General features: G+C 37.9%; 1 long non-coding RNA gene across 1 annotated transcript in view; it reads right to left on the bottom strand.

The window, feature by feature from the left end:
* Nucleotides 1–15,639: 15,639 nt before the first annotated feature.
* LOC116561399 overlaps nucleotides 15,640–18,680 on the bottom strand; it is a 307,518-nt gene continuing 304,477 nt past the window's right edge. The window contains exon 11 of the long non-coding RNA XR_004273413.1: nucleotides 15,640–15,906. This is a non-coding gene — a long non-coding RNA (uncharacterized LOC116561399). The remainder of the gene's footprint in view (nucleotides 15,907–18,680) is intronic.

Here is an 18,680-nt window from a genome sequence, read left to right as displayed (position 1 = left end):
TGACTATTTTTGCTTTTGTGACCTGTGCTTTTAGTGTCATATCCAAGAAATCATTGCCAAGTCCAATGTCAACAAGCTTTTTTTTCCTGTGTTTTCTTCTAGGAGTTTTATGATACCAGGTACTACGTTTAAGTCTTTAATCCATTTTGAGTTGATTTTTATGTGTAGTATAAGATAAGGACTCAATTTCCTCCTTTTGAATGTAGATATCCTGTTTTTCAAGCATATTGTGAATTCTTACAAGTTTATGCTGCTTCAGCATCTATTTTACATACGAGTTTAACTTTCTCATATCGGTAGCAGGACTTAGTCATCCTTGACACAATTTCCAGTTCTCTGCCTCCTCCCAGGTCCTCAAAGTAGTCAATCCAGATGTCTGTCTTATATAACCACTTCTTGGTGACCACTATGAGTGAGACAGCTATATACAGCCTACCCAACTGACCTCCACATCCTGCATGCACTACACAGATAAGCCACACCAACCACTTTTCAGTCACAGTAGGACTGCATGGAACTTGCTTCAGCTTGCTGTAAATACACCAGTTGGAATTCCCAATGGGAAACCCACCTAGATGATACGTGGACCCCAATAAAAGCTTCAGGTCCCTCACTTTGTCTCCCTCTTATTCCCCACCCCATGCCTATGGCTTCCCCCTTTCCACTGGTGCTCCAAGACATGTTGACCTCTTCTCTCTGGGATCAGTTACTTCCTGTGTCTGGTTGAGTTGACTTTTCTGTGTCTTTTTTCCTGATCAGGGTTCTCCTAGAGAGTGGCTATCTTGGTAGGAATAAACTGGACACAGGGCAAAGAAGAGCCACAGAGTGTTCACCAGTATAAATATGTTTCCTGTGAGAGGAACACCTGGCCATGGGTCAGACATTGAGGCATCTTCTCAGTAAAGAAGTATCCCATGAAGGACACATTTTAAATATCCATTACCAAATCCCCTGGAGCCCCACAAGGGCAAGACAAGAGTTTATAGCCACTATCCGAAAAAAGAACTCAAGACCAAATTAGAGGAAAATATAGCACAACACCATTTGCTGAAAATATCCTTCCCCATTATGTAGTCTTGACACCCTTGTTGAAGATCCTTTGATCTCATATGTGTGGGTTTATTTCTGGGCTCTCTATTCTAGTCCATTGGACTATTTCTGTTTTTATACAAGCACCATACTGTTTTGATTACTGTAGTTTTGTAATGAGTTTTGAAATAAGGAAGTCTGAGGCCTCTAGCTTTGTCCTTCCTTCTCAAGATTGCTTTGACTACTTAATGTCCTTTTTGATTTTACAGAATTTTAAAATGGTTTTCTCTATTTCCATAAAAAGTGCCATTGGGATTTTCAAAGAGATTGCACTGAATCTGTAGTTCACTTTGAGTAGTATGGATATTTTAACAAAATTAAGTCTTCTAATTACAAACATAGGATGTCTTTCCATTTATTTGTGTCTTTAATTTCTTTCATCAATGTTTTGTACTTTTCAGTGTATATGTCTTTTACCTTCTTAGTTATGTTTATAATTAAGTATCTTATTCTTTTTGGCACTATTGTAAATGGGATTGTTTTCTTAATTTCCTTTTGAATTGTACATTGTTAGTATAGAAACACAGTGGGTTTTTATATGTTGATGTTGTGGCCTGAAACTTTACTATATTCATTTATTGGTTCTGATAGCATCCTTCTCTCTCACTCTCTCTCTCTCTCTCTCTCTCTCTCTCTCTCTCTCTCTCTCTGTGTGTGTGTGTGTGTGTGTGTGTGTGTGTGTGTGTGATATTTAAGGTTTTCTATATATGATTAGGTCATCAATGAACAAAGATAATTTTACTTCTTTCTTCCCAGTGTGAATGACTTTTACTTCTTTTTCGTGTCTAATTTCTCTGGCTACTGCTTCTAGTACTATGGTGACTAGAAGTAGTAAGAGTGGCTATACCTGTCTTACTCCTGATTTTAGAGGAAAAGCTTTCAGTTTTTCACCATTATGATGTTAGCTGTGGGCTTTTTATATATGGCTTTCATTATGTTGAACTCATTTCCTTCCTGATTTATTGAGTGTTTTTACTACGAAAGGATGTTGAGTTGTGTTAATTTTTTTTCTATTGAGATAATCATGTAATTGTTATCCTTTGTTCTGTTAATATAGGGTTTATATTGATTAATTTTTGTACATTGAATCATCTTTACATACCAGGGATAAATCCCTCTTAATCATGGTATATGATCCCTTTAATGTGCTGTTAAATTTGGCTTGTTAGTATTTTGGTGAGGATTTTGCACTTAAATTCATCTGGGATGTTAGTCTGCAGTTTTCTTACAGCGCTGTGTCGACTTTGGTATTAGGGTAATGCTAGCCTCATAAAATGACTTTGGTCATATTCCCTTTTCTCCAGTTTTCTGGAAGAGTTTCATAAGGATTAGCATTAATTATTTTTAAATGTTTGGTAGAATTCACCAGTGAAACCATCTTGTCCTGGGCTTTTCTTTGCTGGCAGGGTTTTGATTATTGATTCAATCTCTTACTAAGTATAGGCCTATTCAAATTTATATTTCTTTTTGATTTAGTCTAGGAATTTATCCATTTCTTGTAGGTTATCTCATTTGTTGATGTATAATTGTTCACAGTAGTTTCTTTCTTTTTTTTTTTTTTTTTTTTTGAGACAAAGTCTCACTCTGTCCCCAGGCTGGAGTGCAGTGGCACAATCTCGGCTCACTGCAACCTCCACCCCCCGGGTTTCAGCAATTCTCCTGCCTCAGCCTCCTGAATAGCTGGAACTACAGGCGCATGCCACCACACCCAGCTAATTTTTGTATTTTTTAGTGGAGATGGGGTTTTGCCATGTTGGCCAGGATGGTCCCAATCTCTTGACCTCATGCTGGGATTACAGGCATGAGCTACCACACCCGGCCCACAGTAGTTTCTTATAATCCTTTTAATTTCTTTGATATCAGTTGTAATGTCTTCTTTTTCATTACTGATTTTTGTGATTTGAGTCTTGATTCTCTTTTTTTCTTATTTAATCTAGCTAAATGTTTATCAATTTTATCTTTCCTCAAAACCAACTCTTAGTTTTGTTGATTATTTTCCTATTGTTTTTCTATTCTGTATTTTACTTATTCTTCCTCTAATCTAATTATTTCCTTCCTTCTGCTAACTTTGGCCTTAGTTTGTTCTTCTTTTTCTAGTTCTTAGATATGTAATTAAATTCTTTGAGATCTTTCTTCTTTTTTTAATTTCAGCATTTATCATTATAAATATCCCTCTTAATACTGTGCTTGTTGCAGCCCATATACTGTCTCTTATAGACAGTATATAGTTGTATCTTGGTGTTTTAATCCATTGAGCTATTCTGTGTCTTTTGATTGGGGAGTTTAATCCATTTACCTTTCAAGTTATTAGTGCTACAGAAGGAGTTACTATTGTCATTTTATTACTTGTTTTCTGTCTGTCTTGTAGATTTCTGTTACTCTTTTCCTTTCTTGCTGCCTTACTTTATGTTTCATTGATTTTTTAATAGTAACATACTTGATTCATTTCTCATTTACTTTTACTCATATTCTGTAGGTATTTTCTTTGTGGTTATCATGGTGCTTACATAAAGCATCTTACAGTAAAAACACTCTATATTAAACTGATAACAACTTAGCTTCAATCGCAAATACTCTACAATTTTCCTCTCCCACACATACTTTACGTTATTTATTTTTCAAACTACGTTTTTATTTTGTATATCCATTAACATATTTTTATAGTTGTAGTTATTTTTATACTCATCTTTTAATTTCTATACCTGAATTAAAAGTGATTTGCAGACCACCATTACAGTATTATGGTATTCTGTATGTCTATAGACTTAACTTTACCAGCTAGCTTTATACTTTCACATGGTTTTGTGTTGCTGTTTGGTGTCCTTTTGTTTCAATTTGAAGGGTTTTCTTTAGCAACAATTGTAAGATCTGGTGAGAATGAATCCCACAGCTCTTGTTTTCTTGGAAAGTTCTTATTTCTCCTTGATTCTTGAATGACAGTTTTGCTGGCTATAGTATTTTTGGTTAACAGTTGTTGTCCTTTAGCACTTTGAATGTATCATTCCACTCCCTTCTAGCTTGCAAGATTTCTGCTGAGAAATCTACTAATAGACATATGGAGGTTTTCTTATATAAGTCATTTTTCTCTTGTTGCTTTCAAAGTCTCTTTCCTCTTGACCTTTGACAATTTGATTATTTATCTTGCTATGGGTTTATTTTTGGTGCACTGTAATTGGAGCCACTGGGCTTCTTAATTCTAGATGTCTATTTCCTTCCCCAAATTTTAAGAGTTTTTGGCCATTTTCTTTTTAAATAAGCCTTCATTCCTTTCCTTTTTTTCTCTCTGTTCTCCTTCTGGGACTCCCATATGTGTAAATTCACGAGCTAAATGTTGTTTTATAAGTCCCTTAGACTTTCTGCACTTTTTCTTTCTTGATATAGGGTCTTACTCTGTTGCTCAGGCTGAAGTGTACTGGCATGATCATGGCTCACTGTAGCCTCAATTTTCTGGGCTCAAGAAATTCTCTTGCTTCAGCCTTATGAGTAGCTAGGACTACAGGCATGTGCCACCACACCTGGCTATTTTTTAAACTTTTTGTAGAGACAGGGTCTCACTGTGTTTCCCAGGGTGATCTTGAACTCATGGCCTCCAGTACTCCTCCTGCCTTGGCCTCCCAAAGTGCTGGGACTCTAGTCATTAGCCACTGCACTTGGCCCTTTCTTCACTCCTTTTTATTCTTTTTTGTTGTTGTTGTTTCTCTGTCTGGATAATTTCAAATGATCTCTCTTCAAGTTTGCAGAATCTTTTCTGCTTGATAAAGTCTGCTATTAAATCTCTTTAGTGAATTTTTTACTTTCATTATTACAGTCTTCAGCTCCCAAATTTCTATCTGATTCTTTCAAATATATTCTATATATTTGGTAATATTCTTGTTTTGTTTTTGCATTGTTTTCTTGAACTTACATAGCATCTATGTGGCAGTTTTTTAAATTATTTATCAGATAACTCATATACCTCCAGCTCTTAGGATCAATTTCTGAATATGTATTTTGGTCCTTTATTTGAGCTATATTTCCCTGTTCCTTCATGTGTCTCATAACTTTGTGTTGGGATCCACATATCTGAAAAAATAGCCACTTCTCTCAGTCTTTTTGGATTGGTTTTATACAAGGGGAGACATTCACCAATCAGCCTGACTAGAGCTTCTATGATCTCTGAAACCTTTTTTAAGGGGATGATGTATTTTCAGCCTCTGTGTGCAATTTCCATTAGAGAGGCTTGCTCCTTTCTTTTTCAAGTATTCATAACTTCTTTCTCTCTCTGGTGTCTGTCTGTGACACTGCAAGCTTTTTGATTCTATAGCACCAATCTGGGTCACTCTCCTTGTTCCTAGTGCTCACCAGGTATTCAGATTATGCAGATTCTCTGTCAGTACCCTGAAATGTAGACAGATACCTGACAAGAGAGATGAATACCAATCCCTAGGATAGCCCTCCAAAAAGCCAGAATGCTGGACACATGCTTCTTTCCTCTCCTTCTTTCCCAAGAGGGTAGCCTCAAGTTGAGAACTTTCTTCTGATCACACTAAGCCATGATGGCTACAGAAACCCTCACTACCTCCCCCACCACACACACTTATTTTTTCAAGCAGTCGCCAGGCATCAAAACTATATTTGTTCAACCAGTGATCTGAATGAGACAAGACAGAAACCAGCCCATTGGGCAGCCCTCTGAAAAACCAAAATGTTAGATGCATACTCTACCCTTATCTTTCACTGAAAGGAGAAGTTGTAAGCTAAGGCATGCTCTTCTGGTGCTGAGCTGTGTGCTAACTTGTTGTAAGTTGTTAGGGTAAACCGAAATTGCCCTTCTTACCCATTTTAATGATGCTGTTCTCAGCTTTGTGCTCACCTAGAATGCTGAAACTTCTTAACTGGATTTTGAAATTCTCATAAAGGTATTTTATCCCTATATTGTTAAATCAGGGTGCCTGTAGGGAAACAAAGGGTGGGATGTCCTATTATGCCATTTTACTGACTTTATGCCTGTGCTTTTTATTTAAGTAGGGTACTTTTATTATAATTATTTTAAAATAAATTGTCTATTATATCACTGTCAAGTAAGCACTAGAGGTTGAATCAATTCTAAATGGAGCAAAAATAATGGAATGAACCTTCAAATCCATGTTCTTTCCTGACCTTCTCCAGATTCACATTTATAATTGATCTCCTAGATATCCTATGACTGATGACTATCACTGGTTTACTAAAATAGCTTGACTTGCTATGATGCAAACAAAAATCAACTTTATTCTGTCATTGTACCATGCTTAAAAAGTAACTCAACCAACCCCCATCTCTCCAACCTTTGTTGAAATCTTAAGCAAGTCATATAGCTCTTCCCATCACTCTCAGTTATTATCAAAGAGTATGAATTATTATAAAATAAAACATCCAGTCCAGTCTAATTTCAAAATCCCAAACTCCAATCCAATTTATAATGTCACCCCTCCTCAAGCTCATGTTTGATATAGGCAGAGAACCTGAATTGGGAGAGGGGACATAAGTGATTTCACTCTGTCCTCATTTTCTTTACCTTGGTTTTCCACTAATTCCCCCTCTAATTATGTTATTTTTGACATACATGAAACTGAAGCAGTGGACAGGAGAGGGGTAAAGGAAAGGAGAGGTGATTTTAGATTCTTTGGAACCCAAAGAACTAGAATTCCAGAGTCTCCACTATCACTGGGATCTCCCACTTCAGTTCTCTTTGCAAAGGCAATACTTCTTTTAGAGGGATGCTTATGATTCCGCCTCTGCCTCTGACTTCCAGTGGTTGCACACACATACCACACCCCTATTACAAGTCATTTTATCCCTTCAGGAATTCCTCTTGAAAGAAAGACAAGAAAGACAAAGACAAAAGAAAGAAAGAAAGAAAGAGAGAGAGAGAGAAAGGAAGGAAGGAAGGAAGGAAGGAAGGAAGGAAGGAAGGAAGGAAGGAAGGAAAGAAAGAGAGAGAAAGAAAAAGAGAGAGAGAGAAAGGAAAAGAAAGATTTTTTTTTGAGACAGAGTCCCACTCTGTCACCCAGGCTGGAGTGCAGTGACACGAGCTTGGCTCACTGCAAACTCTGCCTCCTGGGTTCAAAGGATTCTCCTGCCTTGGCCTCCCAAGTAGCTGGAATCACAGGTGCCCGCCACCATACCCAGCTAATTTTTGCACTTTTAGAAGAAATGGGGTTCATCATGTTGGGCAGGCTAGTCTGGAACTCCTGACCTCAAGTAATCCATCCACCTTGGCCTGCCACAGTGCTGGGATTACAGGTGTGAGCCACCAGGCCCAGCCGTGTTCTCTTTTGACCTACAGAAAATACCATAGAGCTTTAAAATGTTAGCAGCCTTATTTCTTTGCTTTGTCACCAGCAGGCTGCTCCAGCTAGATATTAGCTCTTGGGCATTCCAGATCCTGCATCTCTCAAATTCCAGTGTGGCATACTTACTATCACATCACACCAGTGTGACATACTTAGCACCACATTGTTCTCCAAATGATCCTCCTGAATTCTTCCTCACTGAACTTGGTGTGAAGACAGGGCACCTTTCCTCTCCTCCCTTGTAGGGGGTACACAATGCACAGTTCCCCCTCTCCAAAACAAACCTCACCACCAACGTTTTCAAACTCTGGATGACTTCAGAGCCTTTGACAACATTTCAATATAAACTTCATGATAAAAACTTCCAGAAAACTAGGAAAAAAAAAGAACTTACTCAAACTGATAAACAGTGTCTACACACACAAAGAAAATCTTAGGCTAGCATCTTAATTAATGGACAATAGATGGCTGCTTCCCCTTAAGGTTGAGAGCAAAGAAAGGAAGCCTTAGCCAATGTAATAAAGCATGTAAAGGGAATAAAAGTCATGCAGATACGAAAGAAAGAAAACTGTTGTTATTTACAGACAATGTAGAAACTATCAAGGAATTTACCCAAAAAAAAAAAAAAACCCTCATAAAATGAATAAGTAAGTTGTAGGTTTAGGAAAGTTGCAGAAAACAAGGCTAACACACAAGAAGGCAGTCACACTTCTAATAATATATGTTAACAAGGAACAATTGGAAACTGAAATTTAAAACACCATACTGTAAACAATCCCTCTAAGAAAATAAAACTCTCAGGTACAAAACTAGCAAAGCATGCACAGGATCTATTTGTAGAAATCTACAAAATGCTAATTTAAAAAATCAGAGACTTAAATAAATGGATAGATATGGTGTGTTCATGGGTTGATAGGCTCAACAAATTGACCTATATTGTGATGTAATTCCCATCGAAATTCTGAGACATTTTTTAGTCATAATCTGCTTCTAAAATTTGTATGAAAAGCCAGAGACTAGCAAAAAAATTTTTGAAAAAGTAGCATAAAGTTGGAGGAATCACATTACCTGATTTGGGTTATACTGCATAGCTACACTAATCATATTACCTGATTTGAGTTGTACTGCATAGCTACAGTAATCGAAACAATGTGGTATTGGCAGAGGGACAGAAACACAGATCTATGGAACCAAATAAAGAATCCAGATGCAGATCCAAACAAGTATAGCCAACTGATTTCTGGCAAAGACGCAAATACAACTTAATGGAGGAAGTGTAGTCTTTTCAACAATCAGTTTTGGAATATTTGAGTAATCATAGGCAGAAAAACAAACAAAAAAAACCTCCACCCAAGCCTCATACCTCATATAAAAATCTATTCAAAATGTTTTATATATATAAATATAAAGCAAATAACTGTAAAACTTTTAGGAGAAACAAACAAAAAAAAGTTCATGACAAGATTAAATCGTTCTTGGACATGACACCAAAGACAGAATTTATAACAGCAAAATTAATAAATTGGATTTCATCAAAACTAATAATTTGCTTAGTGAAATACCCAAAGAAGATAGAAAAACAAGCCAAAAATTGGGAAAAAATGTTTGCAAATCATATGTCTGACAGAGACTCATATCCAGAACATACAAAGAATGCTATAAACTTACCTGCAAGAAAACAAATGGTTCTTATAACACAAAGGATAAATGCTGAGGGGATGGATACTCCATTCTCTATCATGTGGTTATTATGCATCTCACATTGTATCAAAACATCTCATGTACCCCATAATTATACATACCTATATGTACCCACAAAAATAAAAAATAAGAAAATTTTTTAAAAGAAAACCAACAGTTCAATTATAAAATGGGCAAAGTACTTAAATGGACACTGCCAAAGAAGATATACAGATGGAAAATAAACCCACAAAAGGATTTCAGCATCATTAGCCATTAGGAAATTTCAAATTAAAACCACAATGAGATATCACCATATACCTGTCAGAACAGCTAAAATAAAAAATACTGTCAGTACCAAATGCTGGCCGTGATGTAGAGAAACTGTATCTCTCACATGTTGTTGATGAGAATGTAAAATGGTATGGCCACTCTGAAGACAGTTTGGCACTTTCTTATCAGGTTATGTGCATTTACCACATGGCCCAGAAAAATTAAAACTTATGTTTACACAGAAACCTGTACAACAATGTTCACAGCAGCTTTATCTGTAATAGACAAGAAGTGGAAATGAGGCAATTGTCCTTTAATGGGTGAATGAATGAGCAACCATGGTGCAGCCACACAATGAAGCATTACTCCACAGTAAAAAGGAACTGACTATTAATATATGTAGCAACCTAGATAAACCTCAAGGCAGTTTATGTTAAAAATAAAAAAGCCAATCTCAAAGGGTTATATACTCGTATAATACCATTTATATAACAACCTCAAAGAGACAAAGCTGTAGTGATAGAAGAGAGATTGGTGGTTGCCCAGGTTAGATTTGGAAGAAGAATGTGATTATTAGGAGGTAGCATGAAGGAGTTTCTTTGTGTTAGTGGAACAATTCCATATCTTGATGGAGGTGTTCGTTACTTGAATCTACCCACATGATAAAATGTCACAGAAGTATACATCAAAAAAAACTTATGTAAAAACTTGTGAAATCTGAGTAACTCAGGCGTGGATGTCTGACCCTAGATGTGGAGTGCATTATGTGCTATGTGACTGTGGCTTCTATTGAACCACCCACTCAAGGGCAGGATTCCCAGGTGTAGACCTGAGTTAATAATATGAGACCAATGACAGTTTCCTGGTTTCAACAGTTTACTACGGTTATGTGAAGGGGAATATCCTGGGGGAATCTGGGGAAAGTATATACAGGAAGTTCCTATATTATTTTTGCGACTTCTTGTGCCTCATATACTCTTTCAAAAAAAGGTTATTACATCTATACACTCACAGACACACAGTGTGATGGTGTCCCTTTCTTGCTGAAATGGCTCCACTTTGCCAATGAATGTAGTCCACACTACATAGCATGATATTCTCACTCCAAAGTGTGACCCATCCTCTACAATTCCCCTTCTATTCCCCTGCATACCAAATGCTGCTCTTCCCAAATGCTGTTTTTCACTCAGCCATGCCTTTACACAGATTATTCCTTTCCTTCTACTTTTTATGACAAACCTTGTCTATCCTTCATCTGTATAGGGAAGAGTCCTCCCCCTCTTCCTCATCTCTTCACTTTCCTGCCTCTGTTCACACAAAGGGAAAATACCCAGCACATTCCTGCAGACACTTTTCAAATGGTCCTGTACCTTCTCTTCACTCCTGACCTATTCCTCCTCAAAGACAGAATAGGCAGCAGCAGGTGATCTGAATAGGAAGTACCAAATGTCCACAGGATCTCTTTTGTTCATCTCTGAGTTTTTTGTGTGTGTAAAATGAGACCTCTCTTGTTTTTTTTTTCCCTCCTTTCCTTTTTCACACATTAAAAAACAAACAAACAAAACACAGGATCTCACTCTCACCCAGGTTGGAATGCATTGGCACAATCTTGGACCTCCCAGGCTCAAGTGATGCTCCTGGCTCAGGCTCCTGAGTACCTGGGGCTACAGGTATCTGCCACCATTTCCAGCTAATTTTTCTTTCCTTCTTTTCTTTTTTTTTTTTAATAGATAGAGCGTCTTGCTATGTTGGTCAGGCTAGTCCCACTCTCGTGGTCTCAAGCAACCCTCTCATCTCAGCCTCCCAAAGTGCTAGGATCACAGGCATGAACCACAGCACCAAGCCCATTTTCACAAGTTCTGTATTAAGAGGAACTTTTGCTCCATTTGGCTCAGAATCTCAGAAAGAAAGACGTGCAGGTGCTGGCATTTGGTCCTTGAGACAGGCCTTGAATCTGTAGCAGAGACTCAACCCAAAATACTTGTCCTCCCTGAAGCCTCCCCAGCTTCTCCAAGGCAGCCAGTCACCTGCCCTGTACATACTCTGAATACTCAGGATATAGCACATGGTATAATAACATGTTCTGTGACTGTGACTTCCATTGAACTATGAACTCAAGGGCAGAATCCCCAGGTTTCTTTCATCGTTGTATTTGCCAGAACTGAAAGAGTGTGGCATAGAGGTACCAGAAAGAGATCCATCTGATGATCAGAAGAACAAGCACAGGGCACTACATTGAGTCCTGGAACTAAGAATCATTTCCTGTAAAATTATCTCAGATACATTTTTAGTATGTCAGAATAAAAAAGAAATTAACTCCTAAGGGTATTCAAGATGGTGCGTATACGTTACAAGAAGAGAACTCAACATTAACCAGACATGAAGCAAGCAGAAAAAGTTTCTATGATTAATTTCTGGTGAACAGAGCCAAAGGCAGTTGAATGGGACCACTAAACACAGCACTTTTATTTGCCTAGGAAGTGCTTCAGTGAGCATGCAGAGGAGGGCCTTTGGCCCTATTTTTTATCAAGCCTCTTTTTCTCTACCACTTCTATTCCTTTGTGTGCAGGATTTTTTTTTCTCATTATAGCCTATAGTCTTACCTGGTCCACTACACATTTATGCACATGAAACTGCAAAGCAATAGATACAGCACTGATTTTGTTTCCATCATCAACAATAGATCTGACTTCAAGAGTGCAGCCAAAATGTACTCATTTTCCAATATACCACTAAGATTTCTTTGGAATCAAGCATTTCACTGTGTTAATTTTTTTTTTCCTTCTAGGAACAGTCTAGGCAGCTAACATTGAATTTATGGCTTTGCAGAATTCCCTGAGAACAGGTGAAGTGAAAAATCGTACCCATGTTGTCAACAAATTCCAAGAATAACGTTCCTGTCTATCCATCCATACAAGGAAGTTTACATGCCATAAACATATGGATGAAAACAGTAATTCACCAGTATCATAAGAAGGTATTTCTTAAGTGTGGGAAAGACACAGTAAATTTTAAAACCTGCTAAAAAAAAAGTAGGATATAATCTCCCTGCCCCATAATTTTGCAACTTATTCCTTGCTCATGTGAAATATGCCTGGAACATCCAATGTAAAATGTACCTACCTTCCTTAGGCTCATATTCAGGCCAAAACTGTTAGTCTCAAAAGAAGAGAGTCAAACTTATCAATGTATTCATTTTAGTGGAAAGAACATGTTACATCTGTATAAATTTCAGTATTTATTCATATCCCTGTGCCTATTTCATTTTCTCTTGTTTGTATCAATACACATGCTTTTGTACAATAAATTTTTCAAAAAGAATTTTTTTAAGAAGGAAGTTTCCGCCCTTTTGCCTCTTAGCTAGTATATGTGTGTGATGAGAAATTATAACTGGATAGACGATCCCAGCACATGAAATATTAGCTTTTCTGATTGAGCCATCTCACATGATATTCACTCCCAAAAATTCTGGTTCTAAGACTCCCACAGATTTTCATGCTAATAATGTTTTGTGCCTGCACACCTGCAAAACTGGACCTAAAATTGTTCTTAAAAACATGGCTCAAAGATTGGCAAACACCTTAAAAATTAATCATGCTTTCTTTGCATGTAAAAAAAAATTTATATTGCTCTTAACCTAGAACCATTGAAACAGTGGGCAGCCAATCAATATTATTTGTGGTAAGTAACTATATACATGTTCAATGAATTGTGCTGCTCTATGCTCTAAAAGCAATTAATTTTGGTCCCACTTCATAGGAGGACAAATTAAAGAGGAGGAAGAACACTTCTTGAAGTTATCACCTTAAGAGTCACAGGTAGATCCTGAGACGAGGTGTCATTTTCAAAACACACCAAACTCCAGTCTTTCCTGCTCCTTCACTGGCTGGGGAGCTAACAGCTATTTAGCAATATTAAATAAAATAATAATAATGCACTTTGTTTACAAGGCGCTTATCCTCCATTGGCATGCAAGGTGTCTGCCTGGAAGCACAGCAGTAAAACAATTAAACTTCATTGAGCTGTCTAATGTCATCCCCATGTGGATGTTGGCATATTGTAAGACCTTGCTCAGGGTTCTTTGTATAAGACTTGCGTTTTCACTGTAACCACCGTTGATTCTTTGTGTCTCTCTAATTTCTTTCCATAACATCAATAAAAGAGAATATTGAGGGGAGAAAGGTCTCTTCCAAACAGGGGGTCTGACTCTCGGCTGTGATTTGCTTGGCAATTGGAGATTTTGTGTACAATCTCTTGCAGCAAAAGGTGAGAAATGCAGAAGCAATGGCTTTTATAAAAACACAGAGCAGCAGGAAGCCCTCTCTGCCCAATTACAAGGTGATCCCAGTTCATTTTTACAGTTTGTTTCTTTTTTTTTTTTTTATCACATATGTTTCCAAACACAGTCTTGATGTCCTGTGGGGCTGCTTTTGTAAAAAGCCATAGCTTCTGATTTAAGGAGCTTCAAAAATAGCTCTCTGCTTCTTCAGTCTGAAAGAGAGCAGTCAAGTTACAGCACATTTATTCTCTTTGAAAAATAGAAAGATGTCAAAAGCAAAGTTCACGGCAAAATTAGGCTGATTTGTTTTGTGTTTCTGTGATTCTTGTCTGTAGAAGTAAACAGGAAAAAAAAACCTACAGTGGTTTGTTTAATAAGCAAAAACTGCTATTAAAATGAATTTTGTGCTCAAAAACTTATCCTGGCAGGAAGAATCATCAATTATACAAGCTTTGGGAGAGGGGGGTAGAAAGCAAAGCTTAATATCCACTGTCAGCATACAATCCAGACCTCATGTTCAGAAAAAGGACAACCTCATTAGTTTGATACAAATGATCAGTAGTTGTCAGAGATTCTCTGCTTTGGCTGTGACAGACACGTTGCAGCAACCTGGTATGAAAACTTTCTTAACAAAAGCAGCTTTGGCTGATAATGACCAAAGGGTGGCCCCAATCTGGAAAACTTTCAGATGCCCAGATGGGATTCTCCAGGATATGCCACCCAGAAAGAGTCTGGTGAAACTCTAATCCACAGCACCATCTTTTTCCTGAGCATGCTTTGACACTGCGGTTAAGTAGTAGCAATTCTGCTTTCCCACACTTGCATATTTCTAAGGATGGAGCCTGATCATATTTCCCAGGTTTTGCACCCCCGTCCACCCCTGATTTTCTTGATTTGTATACCTGGCCCCTAGAGTGAAAGTCAGATTTGCTCTAATCCCTAAGTAAGTATCCCTAAGTAAGGTACTTTCTCCAGTGCTTGCAACTGACACAAAGGTTTTGTGTTTTTGAAGTGATAGAAGTTCAAAACCAATTCTGGGAATTGGTTGGAAAATATCAGTCCCATTACAGGTAAAATAGACTATTCCATATTGAACTAAACTATTGTATACTGAGGTTTTGTTGTTGTTTCTCTGATGTTTGCAATCATTCATAATGAGAGAGAATGGGAAGAAAGCATACTGAATTTTCTCCATTAGCTCTTTGTGACACAATTAGCCATGCAAATCAAGCAGCTTTTTTGAGCCTCTATTTCTAGTTTTTATATGAATATTAAATTAACATTTGTGGAAAGGAAAGTTTTGCACTCTGTGTCAATACAATGGTTTTCCAGAAGCAAAAATACTGCTTAGAAGTGTTGCTTCTATCTTTGTGTTTCTCAAGTGCACCAACCATCCACATACCACAAGGCGATTGCACACGTTTTTCCTGCTGTTCAGAACATCTACCCTCAGCTGTGTCCAGTTAACTTCTACTCTTCCAGCGGATCCCAGCCCAGTAATCCCCTCTTCAAGGAAGCCTTCCCTGATGGTCCTATATTATATGTGACTAGTAGCATGCTCTTTCCCGTGCTAGCCTTTATCACAAGTGTAATTTTACAGTATTTAAGGAATCCTTTGATTACTGTCTTCAATAACACACAGAGACTAGAATGTGATAAATGCCTGTGTGCTGTACACATGGCTAATTTTCAATCAATCATGTAGAGGTTCACAGTTAAATTGATCAATTGTCTAGAGGTACATAACATAATAAATCCACAGACAATTTAAAGGCCTTTTTTTTTTTTTTTAAAGACAGAGTTTCACTCCGTCACCAGGTGCCAGGCTGGAGTGCACTGGCGCAACCTCGGCTCACTGCAACCTCCGCCGCACGGGTTCAAGCAATTCTCCTGCCTCAGCCTCCCGAGTAGCTGGGACTACAGGCACGTGCCACCATGCCCAGCTAATTTTTTTGTATTTTTAGTAGATACAGGGTTTCACCATGTTGGCCAGGACGGTCTTGATCTCTTGACCTCATGATCCGCCCGCCTCAGCCACCCAAAGTGCTGGGATTAAAGGCGTGAGCCACTGCGCCCGGCCTAAAGACCACATTTTAACTAAGAGTTTTGGTTCCTTCCTGATGTTATCTCTTATCAGGGTACAAGCTAAAGAAAGAACCAAATTAACTTACCTGTGTTTCTTCTCTTTGTTTCTGATTCACAGTGCCAGTTCTCCTAATGAACACTGAAATCATTACCAGCAACACCAAGTAGAAAGACAGGATCCTCAGACTGGAAAATTGAAAGTGAAAACCAACAGTTAGATCAAAAGCCAACAGTGCTGTGTAATCAAAGATAAGTCCTAAGATTTTAGACAATAGCTTTTGATAGCATGGAATAGAAGGAAACAACCCTTTTTTCTATGTCTACCTCTACTTTTTGGATAAGTGCATGGATAATCTAGAATCTCTTTATTTATTTTTCTTTTTTGAATTGTACTTTAAGTTCTGGGGTACATGTGCAGATCTTGCAGGATTGTTGTATAGTTGGTTTGCTGTCTTCATAACAGATAGACAGATAATAGGTAGCCAAGAAGGCAGAAAATAGAAAGATAGGTTGTCCTATCCTATTATATACTTTATGCAATTTTGTCCAAGAGTATAACTGATGCTATGTGAACTTTCAAATAGTATGGACATTGCCTCTTGTAGCTCCCACATTTCTCTTTTAGCTTCACTTATCCATTTCATTTTAGTATAGAATCCATCTTGAGACACATCGATGATTGACACTCCCATTGTCTATTCATGTGGGGCCACAAATTGCTTTCCTGAGTGTGATTATTGGTCCTACTGTTTTGAAGTTGGAAACTGATGAGAAACATTAGCCTGCCAAGGAGATGGGCAGTATTCCATAGACCACTCCAATGGTCTGTGTGGAACTCGTTTTGCTTCTTGAGGAGCTAAGATGATAACAGACTTGTTCTGAGATTGTAGCTACAAACCGCAAAGTACTGCAGAGGCTGACCAGAGCTTCAGCATGCAAAAGGTTTTCCAGGAGAAGCAAACCCATTCCATTTGTGGCTTTTGCTAGTTTTGTACTATCAAGAAATGTATTTTAAAAACATCTTTTCTGCAAAGCTAGCAAAAGCCACAAATTTGATACCTTTGGTTTACGTGCAAAACACGATGCCCAATTCAGCTTAGGTTTTGTATTGCATTAGCTAATGTAATAGAACTTCTAAGACGTACCCAGGTCAACCAGCCTAACCTCCACATTTCAAATACACTTCAATTTGAGACCTCAGCAAGACATTCACATAGTGCTGAATGGTGAGGTAATTGTTGAATTTTAACCTTAAAATATTTAAATGAAAAAAAAAATTTAAATGATGCATTGTCCCCATTCCAACACTTCTGAGGAGCTCTCATGAAAATTATGGGCTTGACCTGACAGTTGATTCCATTAGTGCAGCAGAGGCAAATCTGTATCAGAGAAACAGGAAATAATGCAGGTTGGAATCACTCACTCAAATATGACATGAATAAGGAATATAGTATAGATGGAGTCCAAGAAGAAATCTTATAGTTAGGAGGAGTTGAAGGGCTTTAAGCTGTGGTGAAGAGAGCAAGTTGTAAATCTCATTTGTAAGAAATCTGCAACACACCTCATGGCTATTCTATGACCCATATTAGATTCTGAAACCTCTGTGAGTATTGAGTCTGACTATTGTTTTGCTATGCTCAGTTTTGCTGTCTAAAAATTGGGTTCCATGGGATTTACTAGGGCTCTTCTTGCCTTCTTTTCCATGGAGATTGGTGCTGACATGCATCAGATTATGACAGCATTCCACCCTGCAGCATTTGGGGTCACTGTATTTGTAGGGTAAATAAAACTAGTCCCGTCATCTTATATGTTACTGAAATACAAGTTGGATTTGTTGGTAGGAAAGGTTTCAGGTATTATTTTAGCAGCACAACATAATTGAGGAATGAATAAGAAACATCTGAGAATTTACTGGTCTTTTCCTATTGATTCTGTTACTTGTGATTCTATAATTAAAATCTTAGAAAGAGTAATAGTAAAAAATTTTTAAAATATCTCTTCTTTATCTCGCAACGTATCATTAAGCTTTGGATTCACAGAAGCAAAATGGCCTTAGATGATGAAGACATAGATTACGGACTGAGGGCTACATAATTAAACATGTAAGATATCAAGGTAAAGTACCAGAATACATAAAGAGGATAATTTCTTTAGTCAGCAAATGGGCAATAACAGGAAAAGAATTTTTGTCTTGGGATAGTGAGCAGTTGTATAAACATATGATGCAAAGGCTTTTTCAAATAGACATAACATTGCCATATGTTCAATCCGAGAACTGCGAGGGGACTAGGGAAAATCAGAATGATTTAAGATCGCCTATACACATCTCTGCCACCACTTGGTTAGCTGAGCCCAAGCAGCTAAAAGTAAGGAGTGTAGTTAAATAGGGACATGTTGAGAGACCATAGTGGGCCCCAGAGATTGTTGTGTTGAGGTAAAGAAAGCCATCAAACATCACCGACAAACTGCTGCTTCCCTTAAGATATGATAGAGTGTGTGCACTACCTCTGGTAGTCCTGCTCTCCAGCGCTCATGGGCTGCCTCCCTCTAGATTCAGGCAGGAGCTGCTTAACATGGCAAAAGAGGTTTAGACTGTGGGGAGCATATGGATTTGCCCTTCCTCAGTACTTAGCTATGAGAAAGAGACAATGCTGCCAGGGTGTCAAAAGACCACTAAAGTAAACAGATCCCTCTACACAAAGGGAAGGCAGCCTGCAAAGCAGCCGCAATGGAAACAACAGCACCTCGATGCCAAGTGCAGTCTGTGTCTGTACAATATCAAATCAACCAATCAAAGGGTTAGAAAAAGTAACACAAACAAATGTTTTGTCTACATAACCTAGCCTGTATGTTTGTTTTCTCCTTATGATTGAACAATTGTTTTTTATAACATGTAGACACAGCCACCGTGTAATAAATTGGCACCCGAAGATAAGCTGTTGAATGCTGGTGGTGTAGAC

This window comes from Sapajus apella, unplaced genomic scaffold, assembly GCF_009761245.1.
Source record: "Sapajus apella isolate SASKATOON/1434 unplaced genomic scaffold, GSC_monkey_1.0 scaffold29, whole genome shotgun sequence".
NCBI classification, from domain to species: domain Eukaryota; kingdom Metazoa; phylum Chordata; class Mammalia; order Primates; family Cebidae; genus Sapajus; species Sapajus apella.
This window is presented reverse-complemented; position numbering and strand designations above follow the sequence as displayed.